At 47.4% G+C, this 23,027-nt stretch overlaps 1 protein-coding gene across 2 annotated transcripts in view; it reads right to left on the bottom strand.

Annotated features, from left to right (window-relative positions):
- Nucleotides 1-23,027, bottom strand: part of LOC146207539 (metabotropic glutamate receptor-like) — a 260,240-nt gene that overhangs the window by 107,888 nt on the left and 129,325 nt on the right. The window lies entirely within an intron of this gene.

Genomic DNA, 23,027 nt, shown 5'->3' with positions numbered 1-23,027 from the left:
AATAAAACCATACTAAGCTCTAAACTCTACCTTGCTGCGGAATGAGTTACCTTTTTTTTTCTTGCTTTGAGACAGAAAGCACTACAGAGACTTTCTTCGCCTACTTTGAAGATGCGAGTACGAAAGAAAATAGAAACAAGGGTGTGCCCCTTCTGTAATTGATATTTCGTGTCGTGTCGTTTTATCCTTCTATATTGTGCTGAAATTCTGACAGACGTCCGTGCTAAGGCGAGTTTACACTGCCTTACCGCCAGTTATCGTGCAAACTCAACACAGACGAACCAACTAAGAGGAGAGGCAGCCGCACGCAAGGCAACAGCTGTAACTGATTCCTCGCATGCTAAAGCCCGCTAAGAAGGAGAGGAAAGGCATGCAGAGCCGCAGTACAAACAAAAAGGAGAAAAAAAAAAGAAAAAGGCATCAGCCAGTCTTCTTTATTCCGAACCCAGCCATACTGGCTTCCCTCCCTTTCATCACTCGCTATCCCAACAATCTCTTCCTCACCTATCCCCTCTTTCTTTTAGGGATGGCAGCCACAGGGCAGAGCTGCGCTATTTCCTCGCGCAAATTAGCCTGCCTATCTAATACACACCGGACCTGTCAAGCATGCCCAGTAAACGTTGCGGCAGTGTGATGGTGCGGTGCTATTTCGGTAGCGTCTATACCGAGCGGTTTGCGTGGCAGACAAGGAAGAAAGGTTAAGGAGACGAAAGGATCGGGTCGGAGGCGGAAGAGGTCGCAGGACCCTACGGGAGAGGAGATGAGAAAGAACGGGACAGGGAAGGGCTGGGAGGTATTAGAAGGGTCGGCGCAAGCCCAAGCCCGAAAGGGAGGCGCAGAGAATGCCTGCTCAGCGATCGATTACGGACGCTATTTGGGCACGAGACGATCGCTCCGAGCGCGAGCAATTCGTTGCCTTCTTTGTTACTTGTTTCACTCGTTCTACTCCTCCCCAGGCGGAGTAACAGTAGCAGGAGCCGGCTCTTGCCTCGTTTCGAGGAAGAAGCATTCGGAATTAATGGAGCGGTCACGGCGGCGAAATTGTCAGCCGGCACTCGCTGGCGCTCCCTTGATCGCTTGCTGTCTCTTTCGCTCGTTTCTATTGTCTCGTTTTGTTGTCGTTGCCACGCTGCGACCAATATGGCTGAAACAGCGGGTTTGACTGTCTACCTCGCTTGCACTGAAAGCAAATATTTTCTTGGTGGAACAACTCAACCTTCTAAGAGTCCAGGTGGCACACTGGAGAGAGAGCTGACCATTGCTGTAAAAAAAAAAAAAAGTCAATATCTACAAGCCGATAGCCTACTTTGTTAATTTCATGATCACAATGAAACGGAGGATGCGGAGTGGGGACACTATTTTCACTGGACATCCGTACACTCTCTCTGCAGCATGTTCTCACCACTGTGCATAACGGGGGTTCAAGTTATAAATTTCACCAAGCTCTTAAAAAAGACGGAGTTTCCTAGCCCTGTCCAACCAACTTCGTGCTGTTGAGAATGACCTGGCCTAGCCTGAAATCTTTTCTCGCCCTCCAAAGTTATCTAAACAATAAAAAGTAAGCAGCTGATTTCATAAAAATCGGCTTCAGGAAATCTGTGCCAATTCAGGCGTCGTAGATCACCTTGAAAGAGAGTTACATGAAATGTTTCCACTGTAGGCTGTCGTTCAAGTAAAGTGGCTGAAGATAACTCGCACAAAACAAACGCTCGCACAAAACAAACAAACAAAGCGGTGCAGCTTGAGCATCCAAAGATTCGTCTCGGGGAACAAGTTCTGAGGCGCCTTCATTACAGGAATCTCCTCACCAAGTTTGACCTCATATGAACCCTCCCCTGATTAATTGACATCATTTTCAGAATCTGGTATTAATCATCGGGCGTCGGATGTCCCCTGATTTTCTATGGCACGAGCACCTTAACGATATCGAGTTAAAATCGCATTTTCTCTTGAACGCATTTCCCTATGGAGCTTTGCTTGTGGACTGGACGATAGATACGCATAAGCAGCTGTCGCACGGTAGCTTTCTTTTAAGGCAAGTAGATAAAGCTGCTCAGTTGGTTTGGTATGGTTTGGTTTATGGTTTTAACGTCTCAAAGCGACTCAGATTATGAGAGACGCCGTAGTAGAGGGTTCTGTCAATTTCGATTACCCGGGTTTTTTAAAACATACATTGACATCGCACAGTGCACGGGCGCCTTTATTTTCGCCTGAACTGAAAAGTTGCCACCGCGGCCGGGATAAAGCTGACTAAATGGTTATCTTCGATGCGAACATTTTAGCCAGCTGTTTTACAAGATCTAAAACTTCTATAACTGACAGTTTGTTACTGCACAGACTGATCTAAAAGATAACTGATTATACCAATGTACTGCTTTGTAAAAAAAAAAAAAAAGAAAAAAAGAGAAAAACACTGCACAGATAGGCCACGCGGATTTTACCATCCCTTTGTTGTTCTCGCGGAAGAAAAACACGCCGTATTTTAATGCAATGATGCCATCAACAGCAACAGTACCCGTAGGAGTATGCCCCTATTCTCGGCACCAATTTCTTATTTTACTTTATTTATGCTTTAGCGTGCCGGAGTGCACGCTTGTGTAAGGGGAGGCAGCTGAGCATGTTTGCTGTTGGACTGACCTGTGGCAAGAAGAAAAATATACAAAATGAAATGTAAACCAAATGAAAGAAAGCGAAACATATTATAAATTTTGAGTCACAGTAATGAATGGCTAATCTGTTACTCAGGAAAATATTTGTTCAACGGACGGAATGTATATCAAGAGTTCATGGAGTGAGTATTTTTTTAACCAGTTCATCTTACTTTCCAGCAAAAAAGCATTGTATAGATTGCTGAATGACAATAAACAGCGAACCAAATTGAAATGCAGTTTCTGACTGAAATTGAAAAACGCGTGCTTTCCAGTCCTATTCCTCGAAATCAATAAAGAATCGCGTTGACATTGCGAATTTGAATCCACCTAAAACCTGTGCGCAGTTCTTCAATGCCGTTCGCTAATGCGCGTATGTTTCTTTGGAAATTCGATACCAATGCCCGAGGGAAAGCAACAGATGAAAAGCGGAAAATTAAACTTTTTTTTTTTTTTTTTTTTTTTTTTGTACGGACAAGTCGAAAACATAAGCGAACCAGGATTTACGATATACTGGGCGATTTTCATTTCGGGTTCGGGCATACGCTGTCGTAAACCGCAGCGGCTGTCGGTCTGCCCAGTAACAGACGCGTAATGCGGTATTTACGTCCTTTTTTATCGCATGCACTTGTGTATTCGGTTTTTCAGACCATGGAAAGAGCAACAACTGCAACAGTAGAAGCATACACTGATAAACAATTCGAAGTGAAGACAACAGACCTGGAACGGCTCACAGGCTGCACACGGAGTGGAGCAAAACTACTATGGTACAAAATTTCGCCTCGGCGCTGAGTTCAGTTCTGCAAAGACAGACACGACGTTTGTGCCCGACGCATAGAATTGAGGGTGCAGGAACCGAGGATTTGTGTCTTTCATTTAGTCAACGTCCCAGCCGCACGCGCCTGAACAAATTTCTCGGGCCCGGCAGGGAACTTTTCGCTTGGTTTGTTCGAGGCAGCGGGCACAAAAAACAAAAAAGGTGAAAAAGGCAACTTGCCCTTTCCCCCATTTTTCAACATTTTGTTGTTTAGGTATAAAGTGAAAGAACGTTCTAAAGATAATGAGTGCGCTTGAAAGTTTTTAACATCGGCGCTCATAATATCCTTCCACTTCGGCGTTTATTATTGATCTCAACATGCATAGAACGTAACTTTTGTTTTCAGGCTCAATATTTAGTCTATATCCTAGAAACAAGCATAACTCGTGCATGTACAGACTGTTGCGCCAGACAAAATCTAGGAAACATTTCCTCGTCTTAATAGCTTGCTTGTTGGAGCTCAAATTTCGCATCAATTTTTCGGTTTTGAAATTTGGTACCGCACAACTCATCACAGGTTTGAAACCTTGCGGATCGCTCGTTCTGCGGCGCTCACATCTCAACGAGAACAGACTTAATAGGCTGACGTGATCCAGGTGCTACCGTCTTGAAGCCAAACACTACAAAAAATTTGCCCCTACGCACGGATGACAGTTATCCCAACCACCGTCGGCTCATTAAAATGCCCGATCATATTGTTACAGGGCGGCAAGCCGATGAACACAGGAGAACAGAGAGAAGATGGCCGATGACTGCGAGATGATTTAATCAATCGCGGCGGGCCTAGCCCGAGTGCTTGTGCCCACGCCACTGCCCGCTTCTTCCTCGTCTGTAACATTGTCCGGGGCCGTGGACGATTGGATTGGTACTGAGGCTTCCCTTTTTGTACCAGGTGGACCATAAAAGGTCCTAGCCAAGTCAATTCCCTACAGTGGCGGAGTCTGTCCCGCCTTGGCGCAACGCTACCAACACCATCTATCTATAGTCAGCCTTATCAAGTTCTCAAGGCGTCGTTTGGACGAGGAAGTTTGTCGATGTCCTCCCAAAAAGGGCAAGAGGGACGTATTTGAAGAGCTATTTCATGACGCCCTCAAGATTGTGAAGCCACGTGAGAACTCTTTACTAATTATGGGTGATTTCAACGCGTCCCATCCTTCGTGGGGCTACAAAACCGAAACTCCCAAGTGCCGTAAGTTAGCCCTAGCTATTGCCCGCACCCAACTGACTCTTTTGACTGAAACCGACCATCCCCCCCGTATGGGCAACAGCGTGAACCGGGATACTAGCCCGGACCTGACACTAGTTCGCACACAACATCCGTGCACGTGGACCAACCTAAAAGAGTCTCTGGGCAGTGACCATTTTATCCTTGAGACGGCGATGCAAGTGCGAGTGGGCCGCGTGTCTGGTCGTCAGCTGCGCCTCACGGACTGGGACGCCTTCCGAAAACAAAGACTTGCTTTGAAAGAAGGCGAGCGACTCTCTTTGGCTGAATGGGTGAGACAGCTTCAGATGGATTTAAAGAACGCCACCTCCGTAGTGAAGGCCACAGAAAAGGCACCTGAGATCGACCCGCACCTCCTTCATCTGTGGGAAGCTCGAAGAGGACTTGTCCGAAGATGGCGGAAGCAGCGACACAATCGCAAGCTACCGAAACGTATAGCGGAACTTACAATTGCGGCAGAGCGCTATGCGGAAGAGCTCACGAGTTCCAACTGGCACAGGCTCTGCACAATGCTGCAGGGAACACTCGGAACGGCCAAAACGTGGTAACTCCTCCGAGGCCTTCTCGACCCATCCAAGACCAGAGAGGAAACCTCTAGAGCGGTTGCCAAACTCCTCCATAAGGAAGCGAAATATAACACTGCACTGCTGCATGCCCTGGAGGCGCGCTATATACTGATGGGTCCAGACCGCAATATGGAGACTACCCCCATCAAAATGAGTATCCACCCCTGGACGAGGGCATCACGCAATCAGAGGTTCGAGCAGTACTCGCGAGTCTGAGAAGAAGCACTGCCCCTGGGGCGGACAGTATTACATATAAGATGCTCCAGAACATTGACGACGAATCAATAACTGCCTTGACCAGTTATTATAATGACGTATGGAAGACCGGTACACTCCCGCAAGAATGGCGTCATGCTGACATAAATCTAATTCCGAAACCAGGCAAGCAGCTCGCCCTTCAGAATCTTCGAGCCACATCCTTGACGTCGTGTGTTGGGAAACGGATGGAGCATGTAGTGCTTCGGCGGCTGCACCCACACTTGGAAACCAACATCTTCTTCCCTGACACCATGTTCGAGTTCCGGCCGCATCTCTTTACTCAGGATGTTCACCTTCAGCTTAAAGAAGAAGTGATAGATCATCCCGGCAGGACCCAGGCCCGTGCTGTCTTGGCCTTAGACCTGAAGGGGGCCTTTGACAACGTGTCGCACGATGCCATCTTGGAGGGCCTAGCGAGTTCACATTGTGGTCAACGAACTTATGATTACGTTAGGGCTTTCCTCATGGATCGAACTGCTACCCTGGGTATCGGAGACGTACGCTCTGAACCGATACGTCTCACTGGTCGAGGCACCCCACAGGGTTCCGTGTTGTCGCCCACATTGCTCAACGTGGCGATGGCAGGACTTCTTCCCCTGCTGTCAAGAATTCCTGATCTGCATCATGCGCTCTACGCTGACGACATCACGTTATGGATCACCAAAGGCTCTGACGGCCACATCCAAGACAGCCTTCAAGAAGCAATTGAGATGACACAGCAGTACGCAACTGAGCGCGGGCTTACATGCGCGCCTGAGAAATCAGAACTGCTTGTGATTCGTGCACGAGCGAGGACCCAAGTAGTCGACCGGGAAATCGACTTTCATCTCGAAGGAATTCCCATCCCTAGAGTGGATCGACTAAGGGTACTGGGCCTGTATCTGCAGAGCAACGGCAGAGCGACCTACACTATACAGCTGCTCAAGAAGCAATTCGCGCAGGTGGCGCACTTGATCCGCCGTATTTCCAACAGACGTGGGGGGCTCAAGGAAAGGGATACCATGCGAATCGTGCAGGCGCTATTAATCAGCCGTATGACGTTTCACGCCCCTTATCACAAGTTCAATCGAACTGAACTCAATCATCTGAACACCTTTCTATGATCGGCAGTAAAGACAGCCCTTGGACTTCCCCCATACACCTCGACGCATCGCCTGCTTCAGCTTGGCCTCCACAACACCGCAGAAGAGCTGATAGAAGCCCAAAGGAATGGCCAACTCACGCGCCTTCGAGACATCAGAGTGGGACGCACTGTTCTCCGTAGACTAGGCTACTCGGAGCCGACAACACCGCTGCTACAGAGGTACCATGCCATCTCGCCCAAACTGGCAGCTAAGATCAGGGTCGCGCCAGTCCCAGAGAATATGGACCCCGCACTCCACACTGGTCGTAGGACCGCTAGAGTCAAGGCACTCCTGCGCCGGTACAGAGGTGTCCAAACTGTTTTATATGTCGACGCGGCGAGATATCCATCGGGCACAGACGCTATGGCACTAGCTGTTACGGACGCCAACGGCTCAATTAAGATTACAGGCTCCGTTCGTGGCAGGAACTCGAGCACGACGGCTGAGGAGACTGCTATAGCACTCGCCTTCATACACCACATGGGCACATGTTACAAACATCCCACCAGTCCGACATACACAATAATCCCAGATTCACAAGCTGCGTGTCGCGCCTTCGCGAAGAATACATTATCTTTCGAGGCTTCGCGCGTGCTCTCACCTATAAACTATGATACCTTTCCCATTGTTAAAATTTTTTGGACTCCTGGTCACTCCTCCCTTCCTGGCAACGAGAGTGCGCACGCACTCGCCTGAGCAGCAACCTTCCGGGCGCTGTCGACGGAAGCGGAGGGGGAAGTAGACACAGAGGACGCCAGCACAGTTCTACAGTCTTACACCCACATTACACTATATTACCGTCCACAAAGAAGAACTCTGCCACCGCCGCACCCAACACTCACCAAGGCCGAAGCTGTGGCATGGCGACAACTGCAGACTCACACGTACACAAATTTGTACCACAAATTTCTTCCCCACCCGCTGCCCAGGTAAATGCCCCACCTGCCAACAACACCGACCTACACTATATAATTCTGTTTAGGCCTGCCCAAAGCCACCCGGCGGCATTCCACCTGTACCTCACCCCACCCTCTCATCTTGGGAAGATGCCTTGTCCCGCGCGGAGCTGACCGAACAACGCCGGCTAATCGAGCGGGCCGAGAGGATTGCCGTGGCCCATGGGCTTATGGACTGATTTGTATTTATGCTTTCTGAGACCGTTTTATTCGCAACAGCCCGCAAGACCAGCGACAGCTGTTCTGGCGGGCCTGCAGGATTGAGGCGGCACATGGAGCCCTGGACTTAGGGCTCCACTAAGGAAGAAAAGGAAGTTTATATAATAAATGTTTTTCCTCCTCCTCCTCCTCCTCCTCGATGAGATCCATGGCATGATGATGGACGTGACTGAATCGAGAACAGGAAGAAGGAATAGCTTAGCGCCATGATGATTCCGCGGTGTATTTTTTCTTTCAATCAGTTTTGTGATCCTAAATCTTATGTTTTCGTTTAATTGAAAATTACTTTAATGCACTAATTCAGTTTGTGTAGGACATTTGGCAGTCCACACTGAACCCTGGCCAATCCCCCGTCGTGGGTATGTGCCATATATCAAGGCAGAAGAAAAAGAAGAATTCCGCGGTGAATCCTGATCAAGAACGCTTTCGGGCCACAAGTTGCCAAGAGCCGATAGCCGAAGCCCAGGAATGCACCGCATGACATGGGCGGTAGGATGTTCTCACATGTGGTGTCATGGGTCGGTGGGGTCCTCTGGTTAGCGTCTCGGCAGTGGGGCCATGAGGTCAATCGGGTCTCTCGTGTCCTGTGGTCGTGGTCGTGTGGGTGGCGTCTCGAGTCAGTGGGATCATTTGGTCTCTCCTTCGTCGTGTTTTGTAGTCGGGGTGGGCGACGGGACGGAGAAACAGCAAGGTCGCGTCCTGTCCGGCAGGCTGGGGAACAGCCAGGCGATGCACTCCATGGAACCCGCTGCCGACGGCGCAAGCAGACACAGGGCGCCGAAGCTCTGGACCAGGATGATGAGTGATGATGACGTACCCGGTACCTCTAACCAAACGTTACGGGGCGGCAAGCCGATGAACACAGAACAGAGAGGAGATGGCCGATGACTGAGATGATGTAATGAACCGCAGCAGGCCTTGCGCGAGCGCTCCTGCCCACGCGCCACTGTCAGCTTCTTCCTAGTCCGTAACAATATATCCAACAATCTTCAACTCTCATGAGTCCCAGCCGACAGGGTCACGAAGGGCCTCATCGCGTCTTAGACAAGACATCAAGCTTATTGTAAACAAAAAAAATTATTGCTGCTAGTATAAGTGTGCCCTAGCTGAACACTGACTCTCACTATATTAAAAAAAAAACTGCAACGTTTGCAGCAATGCTTGGGATTGCGCGAAGTTCAAAACCTCAAAACTGTAAAGATGATCAAAAACCAGCGATAAACCACTTATAAAATCAAAGCGGTGGCTTTTCGTTCCTCCTTTCCTGAAATGGTGACTGGTCATTGTAACGTCAGAAATACGCCTTCGCAGTAGACAATAAACAGTGAAGGAATCGGACCGTATATCACCAAAAGAGCGCACTTTTTCCGAACCGTTGCCCCGTCGGTTTCCAGCGACGCGCCCGAAGTATCGTCTGCAGCGCCGTCCAATGGGGAGAGCGTTTTTGTCGTCGTCGGGCCATAGCAGGCGTGTCGCAGGGAGGATATTGAGCGAGACAACGTCAGGCGCGCTTTGTTCACCTGCTTTGGCCTCCCGAAGGGGATGACACCCGATCGGAGATTCAATAAGGCCTATAGGCTCCTGTCCGCGCCGCCGCTGTTCCTACCGCCTTATTTCCCTCCCCTTTATTTCATCCCTTCGCTTCTTTCTCTTTTTTTTTCTCCTTCCCCTCTTCTGTTGTGTCTTCTCGTTCCCTAAGCGGAAAACATGCTCGGGATCCCTGTGAGCTGTCAGCACGTTTAGAAAATCCGATTTCATAAAGCCCTCGGCGCCTGGGTTTAAAGTTCCTTTTTTTTTTTTTTACGTGTTTGTGCAGCTATCCGACGACGAATATTTTCCATACATCTAGAGGTTTAGCCACTCAGTTCCTTCCTGTAAAAAAACCTTTCAATAACACAAGTTAGAGGAAAAAAATGAAAGCGGGGCACGAAAAAAGAGAGAAAGAGGGGGAGAGAGTAGCAAAAATTGGGCGTTCACGCTTTTCTGCTTTGTAATAACTGTAGCTATTTACTTAGCTATACCTGACCCTGGGACACAAAATTCGGTGTGCCGACAGTCACACAAAGCATACAATCACTGAATATACTATAAGTTTGTAAGTACTGCAGTAGCGATGGAAGTGAATTAATGTACGTACGCCCGACATGCTTCTAACTTCAAGGACGCGCGTCCCGAAACAAACACTGAAAGAAGAGTGCTCCACGTATGATGAATAGTTCCTAGTCGTACGGTTTTACGACATGTTCAGTACATGTCTTTCTAGAGCACTGCATTCGCCTCCGCCTTACCACCGGGAAACTCTGAAAAAAAAAAAAAAAAAAAAAAAGCAAAAACAGTGGCGAATTTAATGTGCTTGTGTACGCGACGCCCTCTACCGACTGTTCCCGAACCTTCGCCACAGGGCACAAAACAACTGCCTGTTTCTAACAGTGTTCTCAAGGCTTGCAGTGCTCGAAGCGACTTGTGAACTACTGCTTACTCTTGCAGGAACGCTGTGGTTTCGCCACCATCTCGAAAGCGCGGCCTGCAATTAAGCGCATGCCGTGTTGCGCGTAAAGCCGGCGGCGGAGCTCAAATTACTTTCCGCGTTTGCGCTCTAAAGGGACCACATAGACGCGTGGCGCTTCTTTTGAAAAAGTCACCACCAGAACCAGCTTGCGCAAAATTTATGTCAACCAACCTGGCAGTAAGAAAAATAGAAAAAAGGAAACCCTACAGGGTAGAATGAATGCATGCTTGTCTTTGAAGTACTAAAATGTTTCTTCGGACAAACATCTATCAAGTTTTGTTTGCTTGTATTTGACGTACTTTTATACTTTGATGTTTGAGAGTGGAATTGTAAACTTGAATATGAAACATGGGGATTGGGGAGGGAGGAGCATCGCATTCTGAATTACAAAAAAAATGTGACTACGTGCACCGCAAGACAGCGGATATTCAACTCGAGCGAAGGTGTGCTTGTAGAGCGCCAGCCTTATGTGAGGGGGGGACTGGTTTCGCGTCTTGATACCGTCGTAAACCCTGCGTTGTTTCTTTTTCACTCAGCACATGAAATCCTTACCAGTTACTAGACTTTCTGAAGAGTGAAAGTCAAAGCAGAATGTGTCTCTTGGTTTACGGTATTCAGTCACAGTCGTATCAAACACTCTGTGTTGATTATCTGAGATAAAGAAGTGCGTCATAAGGCCATAGCACTTGCCGCCGCCTCTATGCGGTTCTCACCGAAAAAAATAAAAAAATAAGAGCGGAGTTATCTAAGGCAACGTCAGAAAGGTCAGAGGTACAGGAGCTAATTCGTTGAGATTGCCCTTCATAGGAAACTGCGTGCCGGTCGCGAAGGCCATTCCCTTTCTTTCGCAAAAGCTGCACTGAAGGCGCGAAGAGGACCCCCGCCCAGATCAACACAGCAACAAGGACTCTTGAGCCTCACGCTGCTGAAAGCTTTCAGGATAGCTGGAGTACGCTGAATAAGTTTATCTTCTTTCCTGTTTGAATTTTCTTGCTTTGTTTGCGTCCATGACGAGCTGTTCAGAAAAAGGTTCTGAAAGGAAGCAAGCAGATGGAAAAGAGGGTGCGCTGAAAGACAAACATCAATTTTGTGACGGGCGATCAATGACCCCTTTTGTTTGAGATCTTGCTTGCGACGGCCCATGGTAAAAGACTATCGTTACGCTTCCGTCCTTGCAACAACAATGTCGCCTGCAGCGCGCTAAGTGCCTGGCAGCAAATGGCGTATGTGTACCTTATAGCGTCGCGAAGAGTGCTTCCGTAACTTCATTTGCAACGGCGAACAAGGACACGAGGCGGATAAGTGACCCAGAACATGGGAGGCTTTCGATGAAGCGCTGCCGCTTACCATCATGAACATTCGATTTCTGAAAAAAAAAAAAAAAAAAAGGAAGATAGAAGTGGGAAGAATGCACCTACTTTAAGATCATCTTCTCGGTCACCAGTGACAGGGACAATTTACTTTGAGAACGTTTTACTCTTCTTCGGTGTGTGTATATGTAAAGTGTAAGGAGTGCATTTCTATCAGGGGATCATGCATTAAATGCTGATGCGAAATTTTCCTCCCTGGTATTGAGCTACCTAGTAAAGCTACATTGCGCTAAATTGGGAAATGGTAGCGGCGTGTTTATTACACTAATTAGTCAGAGGTAAGGAAGGGTGTAAGGAAGGGAGGTAAGGTAAAAACAAGGCCTGGGGCCGATTGTGGCACCGATCATCAGCTTCTTGTTGCCAAAATTAAGCTTCGATTGAGGAAAACGCAGAAAACTAGAAGGCCTCTCAGGTATGATCTGGATCAGATTCCATTAGAATATGCTGTGGAAGTGAGGAATCGATTTCAAGAATTAGATCTAGAAGACAAAGAGCCCGAAGAGATGTGGACTGATGTTCGTGATATAATACAAGAAGTTGCTACTAAGGTAGTTCCAAAGCAAAAGAAATGCAAAAAAGCAAACTGGTTATCTGAAGAGGCTTTACAAATAGCTCAGGAAAGGAGGATGGCAAAAGGTATGGGGGAAAGAGAAAGATACAAGGTTCTCAATGCGGATTTTCAGAAAATAGCAAGGAGAGATAAGAATGCCTTCCTGAACATACAGTGTCAAGCAGTTGAGGACAACAGCCAATTAAGGAACACAAGAGCTCTGTATAAGACAATCAAAGATATCAAAGGAAGCTTCTGTGCTAAGCTGGGCGTGATAAAGGACAAACAAGGCAAGGACCTCACTGAAGCCTCAGAGATAAAGAAGAGGTGGCAGGAATACACAGAAGAACTGTACAAGAAGGACCCGGATGTGCAAACCCAACATAGGACGGTTGTGATTACTGATCTCGAGCCGGGCATCCTGAAGAGTGAAGTTGAATGGGCCTTAGCCAGCCTTGCTAAGAACAAAGCTAGCGGAATTGATGGTATTCCAGCTGAGTTGCTTCAAAACCTCAACCACGATGCTGTTAACACACTGCATACATTATGTCAAAAGATTTGGACAACCCTGCAGTGGCCACAGGATTGGAGGAGGTCAGTTTACATCCCCATTCCAAAGAAAGGCAGTGCCAAAGATTGTTCCAACTACCGCACGATCGCGCTTATTTCGCATGCTAGCAAGGTGATGTTAAAAATCCTGCAAGGTAGGCTGCAGCAGTATGTGGATCGGGAGCTTCCGGACGTGCAAGCTGGGTTTCGCAAGGGCAGAGGAACTAGAGACCAAATTGCCAACCTTCGCTGGATCATGGAAAAAGCAAGAGAGTTCCAGAAACCCATTTACTTCTGCTTTATTGATTATGCGAAAGCGTTTGACTGCGTAGATCACAGCAGATTGTGGCAAGCTCTCCAAGAGATGGGAGTTCCAATTCACCTCATCTGTCTCCTCAGGAACCTTTATGAAGGGCAAGAGGCCACAGTCAGAACTGGGCATGGTCTTACTGATTGGTTTCCGATTGAGAAAGGGGTGAGGCAAGGCTGCATACTGTCGCCCTGCCTATTTAACCTATATGCAGAGTGCATCATGAGAAAGGCCGGTCTGGACGAGTCTTCAGCTGGAGTGAAGATTGCTGGAAAACGTATCAACAATCTTAGATATGCGGATGATACCACTCTAATGGCAGAAAGTGAAGTGGAACTCAAGAGACTTCTGATGCGCGTACAAGAAGAGAGTGAGAAGTTTGGGCTTAAACTGAACATTAAAAAGACGAAGATCATGGCGTCTTGCCCTATCAAGTCCTGGAGCATCAATGGACAAGAAGTGGAAGCTGTGACAGATTTTCTGTTCTTGGGCGCCAAGATTACCTCGGAAGGAGACTGCAGCCATGAAATTAGGAGACGCCTGCTTCTGGGAAAGAGAGCAATGGTTAGCCTTGACCGCCTAGTAAAGAGCAGAGACATTAGTCTGCCAACCAAGATCCGTATAACCCGTGCTATGGTCTTTCCAGTTGTGATGTATGGATGCGAGAGTTGGACTGTGAAAAAGGCTGACCGCCGAAGAATTGACGCGTTTGAATTGTGGTGCTGGCGAAGACTCTTAAGAGTTCCTTGGACTGCCAGAAGATCAAATCAGTCGATATTGTCGACCATAAACCCTGACTGCTCATTGGAGGGTCAAATTCTAAAGTTAAAGCTCAGCTACTTTGGTCATCTGATGAGAAGAGAGGAGTCGCTGGAGAAAGATTTGATGTTGGGAAAGGTTGAGGGTCGCCGGAGAAGGGGTAGGCAGCGAACGCGATGGTTAGATGGCATTCTCGAGGCATTGCAGATGAAGCTGTGTGATGTTAAGAAGATAGTGAGAGACCGGAAAGCGTGGCGTGACATGGTCCATAGGGTCACGAAGAGTCGGACACGACTGAACGCCTGAACTGAACTGAACTGAACTGAAGGAAGGGTGTTTGATGTGCCGACGAAGGTTCCGGATGTCGATAGCATCATTCATCACTCGAAATACTGCATACTGCTAGAAAAGCCTAGTGCAGAACTTTACTGCGGATTATAAATACGGTAGAAATGGGCATTTGTATAAAAATCAACGATACAGTCAGGTATTCTGGCTGCGGTGTGTCGCGAAGTGGGAAGTTGGTATTGGGCCTCTTAGGGGACCGTATGGGTTCACATCCATGGATGGTAAGCTATGTATAGTATACCTGCAGATAGAACACCAGTGAGTCAATAGCAGTCAAGTAAGGTTATCTGGCTCGGACATGTACATATGCTACGTGACAAATGTACATACACAGGAAAAACCCGACGATAGAGCAGGTTATTCGAAGATAATTTATATTCACGTCCCGCTTCCCTAATCAAGCAAGAAAAGCTCAGGTCTTCAGTTGCTTTAACGACATGAAAGCCATTAGGCAATATTGCTTTCGATGATAAAATGATTGACTAATACAACTGCACGTTATTCAGCAACAGCGTTGAAGTGCGAAGTGAAATGCTTTTTGGTGTAGTATTTCAAGGCAGATTTGACGTGGTTGCGGCGTTCTGTTGCTGAAAAGGAGTTTCCGTGTTCGAACTCAGCTCGGTAGGTGCGTAGCAGTGCCGCTGAAGTGAAGCGTTCTCATCACAGCAATTTGGGCGCTTGTTAGTGAATTGCAGGACGCGTAAAAAGAAAACATAGCTCTGAAATATGGCTTCCCTCGCAATCCGGCTGCAACTCCCGGCAGTAATGCACTATACATCTGTTAATCTGTTAAGATGCAACATCATCTGTTAATCTGTTTTTGTTCTACCCTGGTTTGCTTCCACATCCCCCCCTATGTAATGCCCTATTGGGCCTTTAGGGTATTTCAAATAAATAAATAAATATATCTATTACTACTTCTTTTTGGTGCTGTTACCGAAGTGGACTTCACACGAGGGTTTTGCTCAACTGTGGTAGCCTCTTATCTTCTAACCTTCTCTCTCTCCCCCCCCCCCTCTCCCCCTCTTTTTTATCTCCCCTACACTGTCAAAGTCCGCACAATGACGTACAAAATGAGGCAAAGCCGCATAAAAGTGCAAAGTGCAGCTCGAAATATGCTCCTTTTGTCAAGATATATTTCTTCATTTATTTAAGCGTCGTCATGTTCAATTCATTTAGCAATCGCACTGGAAGTAGCCATAGAATGGGTGTGATGCTTATATATTAAGAAAATTGAAAGAAGAAAAAACAGCTAACGATTACAGTTATTTAGCACTCGTCATCCGCCTTTCCATCAAATTCTTTTTGTATTATCTTCTGCATTGTTCTCATGTTAACTTTTGTTTTTTACTAGAAGAGTTGAGCAATGTTTCTTCTTGATGATACGCACTCTTTTCTTTTTTTTTGAAAATTTTCCCCTTCGATTGCAAAATACTTTACTGCGTCGTGAGTATATTCAGCAAAAATACATCAAAATAGAAACTTGTCCCAAGAAGCGAAGTTCCGGAACCCGGGGGACGAGAAACGCACGTGCACTCACCACAGGTCTACTCGCAGCAGCGGGGAGCAGCACGGAGCAGCGGCCGTAGCTCGCAACAGTCACGGCAGTCTGACATCAGAAGCGGAGATTTAAGCCACTTTGGCCCCCAAGAGCGGTGCAGCAGCAGCTGCTGCACGAGGCAATCAGGCCGCACGCGGCTACCGACGACAAAGCGCCACCGTTGATCTCGGATTCGAGCGCGCGCTGCCACAAGCGTTCCGCAGCACATCAGTGAGTGAGGCAGAGCTCTGGGAGTGAGCGGTTGGCGTGTCGTGCTTTCGCGGCGCACAAGACGTTCGCGGCGGCGGCGGCACTCGGAAGGAAGGGCCTGCATCTCGTCCTCGTCGCTTGATGGACCGCTGCACGTTTTGTGAGCAGATCTTTTTGTGGCCATGCGCGTGTTTCTAGGAGAAAGGCATGCGGAGGAAGATGCAACACCGCCTGCGTGCTTGATGGATACTAATGAGAAGGAAGTGCATGCCGCCTCGCTGAGGGGGTATCAAGCGAGACACGCGTTTCGAGGATTATACGCCGGAGTCGCAGGCCGTTGCCACGAATACTTATGAGAAACAGAGGAATGCACGTAGAGTGATATCCGAACCCCATTGAGCGATCACTTGTTTTTGAGAGTAGAATGAAATATTTAAGACCAAATGAATGCTGATTAGGTCATTCGAAAATTTGAAAGTGTCCTTAGTAAAAACTAGAACTGCGGAACTTTAGCTGTTCTCACTCGAAATGATGCTCAGGCGCACGGAATCTGTGTGTATAAGTTTCAGTGTTATTCCAAAGATAAAATAATCTGAGGGGATTGTTATGTTCGCCATATGAGCGTTACGCGAAAGCGTTTATAGATGCTTGAGGGGGGCAGTCTTCTATCCTGCCGCCACTTCGCGGGTGCAGCGTCCTCGCTAGCGACTCGCGGAGGGAACAAAGAAACAACGATAGGGACGACAGAGCGTGAACACTCGAATTATATTTATTGAACTTGCAAAATCTGATCATGCACCTTCGAGAGCGGCACTAAATGATAGTCACGAATTAGCAGCACTAACTAACTCTGCTGTACTGTTCCTCAACCTACAGGCTGCCTAACCTCAGGAGCTCACTGAGGACATCATTGGGCTTTTCGATCGGGTTCTGCGGCAGGGTTCACAGAGCAAGGCCGCCAAACACTCGAGATTCGTAGGATGCTGTTAATGCCATTTGCCCTTTGCTACAAGCCTTACAATCCACCATCCCTTTAAACCCCTTACTGGTGCCGGGTTCTCTGGATGCCGCGCATCAAGACCTTTACACTGCAATGACTGGCGAGCTTCCGGCGTTTCGTGAGAGGGTCGATATTCGCAACTAATTTCGCGTAGGAAATCTACCGGGACATAATTGGCCGTTGTCGTGAGGCTGTGCAGTTCAGTGGACATTTTGAAACCCTGTGTACCATCCCAGCACTGCCGTATGGACGCGTGCAAGTATACATGATTTAACATTCTTCTCTTCTTTTGCATATTGTCCATTTGTTTCCTGACCCCGCCGAGTAGAAAACTGGGCCTCGTCTAGCTAATCTCCCTGGATTCCCATCTCTCTCTCTCTCTCCGTTTCTGACTGCGTTGTGTTAGGCGAAATGCTCGTACAAAAAGTCCATTTCTCCTCCCAAACCAAACATTGCTTGGTGGCGTAGGAGCAGCGTACACTGCTGGTGATCCAAGGGACAGAAGTTCGTTTTTAGCACTTCACCAATCACATTTTTTAAGCCACAGTGCAACACCGGGTGTTTTGCTTGACGGGACTCTTAGGGCCTATCGCAATAATTTCTTTACAAAATTGATTCCTCTGTTACTTAATTCTGACGCAGAGCACAGTTTTGAAATGTGCCGTCCAGTTAAACAAAGAACAAACAAACGAATGTAGGAAATAATAAGGGCTAAGATACAATGTCCTCAAGGCTAGACTTATGCGTGTTACGGGTCCACATTTTCGAGTTGGATTTGAAAACCAGACAAGGCTTGCAACCCGATAGGAAGTCGTGAATGGAGTCCGATGACTTATCCGGCGTACGCAAGGAAGTTTCCATAAAACGGAACGTGTAGAGTTTGGCGTCCGAAAGCAACTCAGGCTATTTGGAGCCACAGCACTGGAGGACTCCGGAAAATTCAACCAAATTTTTGGCCTCCATCGAAAAGCGTGAAAGCTGCTAGCCTCCGTCTTAATTTGTTGTGTGAGATAAAAATATATTGATAGGTCTAAAAAGTTCATTTCCCTATCTGTCGCCGTAATTGCTGACTGTCAGACGCATCCCACGTGTTTCAGTGAGGCTGACGTAGCCGGCCACTTTTTTAGGAATGAATTTCTAGTGAAAGTGGGAAACCCTATTATACATAGTAACAAAAAGACCATTATTCCTACAATCGTCACCTTCACTGCAGCACCATTTCTCCTAATCGTAATATAAGTATGCGGATGTTGGGTTTCTCAACGGCCGAAATTTACAAAGTAAATTTAATTTGGTGGGCCCACCGACCCATCTCATTCAACCTTTACCCTTTCGTACAAATGCATGTTGGGCTACATTGTTGACTCTAGAAATTCTTGCGCGGCTTATCTACACAGACCTGCGAAAAACCCAAGTGGAAGTGTTTTTTGGAGGAAGTGTTTTTTAAAGGAATGAACTATAAGAAAAAGAAAAGAAATGGCAGCCATGCTACCGTTAAACAGCACTGACATCACCACGTAGCTGCAAACCCTCTAGAGAGAAGAATCCAGGCGGCAAAATAATTGCTGATCTAACGCAAAAACTAACAGCAGCCATATGGAAGGAGATGCCAAGCTTGCATTCATATAATAATAATTTATATAAAAGCTTCTCTCTGCATTAAGCGCGTCAAGCCACAGGTTAACCGCTCCAATTCTTTCCGACTCTACCGAAGAATGCAAGCAGGACACCACGACCACTTAACCACAGCGGCAAAGCGAATTGCATGTAACGGCATTCTCAAAAGCAACTGTACAACAGAGTTTCTTCGCATCGCTTAATAAAGCCCTCATGACACCCCCAAAGACCGAAAGGTCTCGAGTATGATCTCAAGGGTTCTTCGCACCTTACACACATTTACAGTTTAACTGGTATCGCAAGCGCGCTAATACAAGACTAAGCGAAAAACTCCGTTCCCAGGGTACTTTCGCCAAAGGCGGTATTTACGCAAAGGCTTACCGCTGCGCACAGCAATGAAGCGCCGAACACTGCTTACGCGACGGGCCAAGGAATTCCTATCCTGGTGATGTTACGTTTTACGTCCCGGATCGGCCGTTTGTCTTCAGCGCAGGCAGCCACCACGCATCCCGGCGACACACTGCTGTAGCCAACACTGCCGCAGGAATGCGCGTAGAGCAAGAGCTGCTCGCCAAACTTCGGACAGCGCGCCCGTCCTGTCCATGGACCCGGTGAAGATGTACAACTCGTTTTCAGAAGATCATGGACCAGTTGCTTTGTTCCGCTCACTTTATTCCTGCTTCTAACTAACTGTGTACTTCTGCGCGGCTTGTACAACTGAATTCAAAAATTTCAGACACACCTCTTTAATCATACTGTCCGCTATTCTATCCGTCGACATTAGCTTGCAAAACTAAGAGAGTACCATTCAGAGGGGACCTGGGCTCGGTCCGAGTTCGAAACATGACCTTACTCAGGCGCAGCGTACCGAAATGGGGAAGACAAAAGGATGGGTAAACGCTTTTGGGGAAAAACAATGCGCGATGAGATTCCGAGGTAAAACTAACTTAGGTGGAATCAAATTGTGTTTTCGGTTGAGTCTCACTACTCGAATATTCGCAAATACAACGCGCGAAGCCTCGCGGAGTGTCATCGCTTCTTATGTATTCTCTTCACCTTGGCCACCGAGGTCCTGCCGAACCTGACAGCCCACTGAAAGGCCCCCGAAATCTCCGAAGGCCTTGCAACTGGTGACGCAAAACTACGACAGTTAGGGAGTGCACAGTAACGAACATTCCGGCAACGCGAACTTTCATTTAGTCTAAACTTTTTATGGGGGCATATAGCGAACGAAACCGAGCTTAGGCCCGACGTTTGCAGCAACGTGGGCTTCCCAAGTAAGAACACACGTGCGCGTGAGCTGCTGCGCTACTGCAGGTGAGAGATTGTCAGACAGCGCAGCAGCGGTTTCATGCTTGCCGCTTGTGAAGAAGTTCGCTTTGATTATACATTCCGAAACAAATTTCTTACGATTCTCATTGCGATCCCAACTCACTGCGCAGTCATTTTAAAGCTTTAGCCTTAAATTCTCTAATGTGCAGAAAATCCGGCGTCGTCATTCGCGTTGCGAGCGAAATTGACGACCATGCCACTGGTAGGAGGCAGTTGACAGGTGCCGTGGCCGGTAATTGATTGGTAGGCAGGTTGCGCGAGATCACAAAACCACGTGACGTGGGCCAGGCTGATCGGCGCTGACAACTTTGGTTTCTCCTTTGAGATGGAAGCGATGGAGATTGAACACATCTCTTTATAATAACCGCCTCTGTAAGGCCCTTAGGGGTAACTTGAATGAATAAATAAGAACCCACCGGGAATCTTGACACATGCTACTCCAATGCCACGAAGGAACATTAATAGGTTAGATGAAAAAGCACGCGATGCATTACATCTTTTTCGCGTTACGTCTCACATAATGTGACGACTGCAGGTTAATGAATGTGTGAGAGATTATACTAGATGAATAAATTAAGGCACCAGGGAACAAGCAAGCACCAAAATGCATGCATGGAAATGAGTATTCTCTGGAGGAACCGGAAAGCGGGGAGCCGTTACCCCTGTCGCTTCATACACTAAAAGGCGCAGCCTCAGCGGGCCCCAAATTTTTATTGATGACATCTCACTAGCATAAAGTGACCACACAACGTAGTGCAATAAAGCGGACTTGCACAGACTACATTTACACGTGCGAGTTATCAGCCGTTTACAGCATGAGTAAACGCTGAGCGAAAATTTCTAACTTTCAAGGACACTTGCCCACTGTAACGCATATTCAACTGCAATAATTGCATTACAGCGCATTTAAATAAGGACTTCGTGCTCTTTAGTGTGTCTTTTATGACGCCTGAGTCTTTGTCTCTTTTTTTTTCTTTTTTTTTTTATTCGCACCACATCACCTTTTCTGCAGCTACATCTGCTGCCAGCTTGCCTCCGTCGTCCGGAGTGCGGCTGAGTGCAGCAAAAGTAAATGCCACCCAAGTGCTATCAAATTCAAATATCCGAGTGTATTGTCTTCGTTACTACATCGCCAAGGGTTAAAACCAGTCTTTAGCCGAACTTTAATTTCGCTCATATCGCATCGCATTGCGTTCCGCACGACGGGATCTTACTATCCTGCACCATCGGTATTCACACGGTAAATCGGGGTCGCGCACTTGTGTCTTGCTCGTCCCAGCTTAACCTACAGCACGAGTGGCGCACAGCTGAACGCGCGCAGCCGCACCGGTGTACACAAAACTGCAAAATTACAATGATGTAAATATAGCACCCGATTACTCTAACGTACCTTACCCAGAGGTAGCAGTTATGTCCGAAGAGCTGAAGGCGGCATATTCAGCTATACAGAACCAAAAGGTGGGAAGATTTCGCGCTTAAATTTGTGACGTCGTCTAATTGAGAGTGGACAATCACAGATGTAAAAAAGGTAGATGAATATAAGGTGAGCCAGTAAGTATATATATGGTTGTGTGGCGGTTCATTTACCTACTGAGAAGCTCTTAGAGAGAGATTGCAAGTTACTTAACCCCGCTAAAATGAAGGCAGATGAATTAGGGGACCCGTAGGTTCGTTAGCTTCTTAAAACGGCGCGAATGAAAAGGCTACATTTCTAGTGAAGCTACATTTCATGAATAAAGAGAGCTGGTCGCAGAGTCTCAGTGGACGCATCTTTTCTCTCCATCGGCAATTTTTCCACTCCTATTTCTTTAATTGTGCGTAAACCTACACGTAGCTCTTGTTTCGTAACGGGATCAAGAAAAAAAAAAAACAACCACCAAAATCTTTCCCGAGAACTGCTTCGTTAGCATTCATTATTCACGCCCCTGGGAGCCGTGCATGGGGCATTAGGCAACGCCTCGAAGGCCTTCGAGAAAATAAGCGGGTAGTGACGCCAACGGTCTTTGTTTAGTTGTTGCTCGTCGCAGCCATTAGGCGCGTACCGTGCCTCCTCTTTATTCTGATCTTTCCTCTGCTACTGTATAACTCTGTGGGCGTAGTACTCGACCGAAACGCTCTTCCTAGAAGCGCAAAAATAGAGTGACGTGCGCAGCGCGCAACCAAAGGAAAACAAAACGAAATAAACAAACAGTAGCTCACTCGGCTGCTACTGGCTCTGTAGCTGAGCCACCTCCGCTGCCTCGTGCAGACAAAAGAGAAAATAGAGAAGAAGATGGAGAGAAAGACGCGCGCCGCCACAACAGCCGTCGTCCACCATCGAAACGGTGGCGGGTGCAATGACGGCCTACAACAGATAAAAATTCTATGGCAGGTTATCCCCCGCCGCAGCGCACAACCAAAGGAAAACAAAACGATATAAACAAACAGTAGCTCACTCGGCTGCTACTGGCTCTGTAGCTGAGCCACCTCCGCTGCCTCGTGCAGACAGAAGAGAAAATAGAGAAGAAAGAAAAAGAAGATGGAGAGAAAGACGCGCGCCGCAACAATAGCCGTCGTCCACCATCGAAACGGTGGCGGGTGCAATGACGACGTACAACAGATAAAAATTCTGTGGCAGGTTATCCCCCGCCGCAGTGCACAACCAAAGGAAAACAAAACGATATAAACAAACAGTAGCTCACTCGGCTGCTGCTGTGGGTCATCCAGTGTGGAGGAGTAAGAAAACAAAAACAAACAAAAAATTTATTTATGCGCCTTAGTCTGGAGACAAAGAAACGCCTACGATGTACAACAACACGATGGAGGAAATAAAAATTCGTTAAAAAATATAAAAGAAATTGCTCCGTTCGAGCAGAGCTACGATTTGAAAACATTGCGAACTTTTGAAGAAATACTAATAAACTAAGTAGCTACATGGTCTGTACTAAAAAATGAATTTAAAGAACGAAGTTTTGTACGCAATGTCTTCAGCACAGGGGCAGCGGCGGACACACCGAGTATATACGCGCGAAGGAGGCCTCGATGCAATGCTTTTACGCGGAATTCGCGGAGGCAGTGTCGCGTGGTTTCGCGTAGCCTTTAGTCAGCGCCCGGATTGTCACGGAAGACGCAGAGTGAGAA

This window comes from Amblyomma maculatum, chromosome 1 (genome assembly GCF_055883805.1).
Source record: "Amblyomma maculatum isolate TAMU_Amacu chromosome 1, ASM5588380v1, whole genome shotgun sequence".
Taxonomy (NCBI): Eukaryota; Metazoa; Arthropoda; class Arachnida; order Ixodida; family Ixodidae; genus Amblyomma; species Amblyomma maculatum.
The sequence above is the reverse complement of the archived record's forward strand: the minus strand, read 5'-3'. Positions and strand labels throughout refer to the sequence as shown.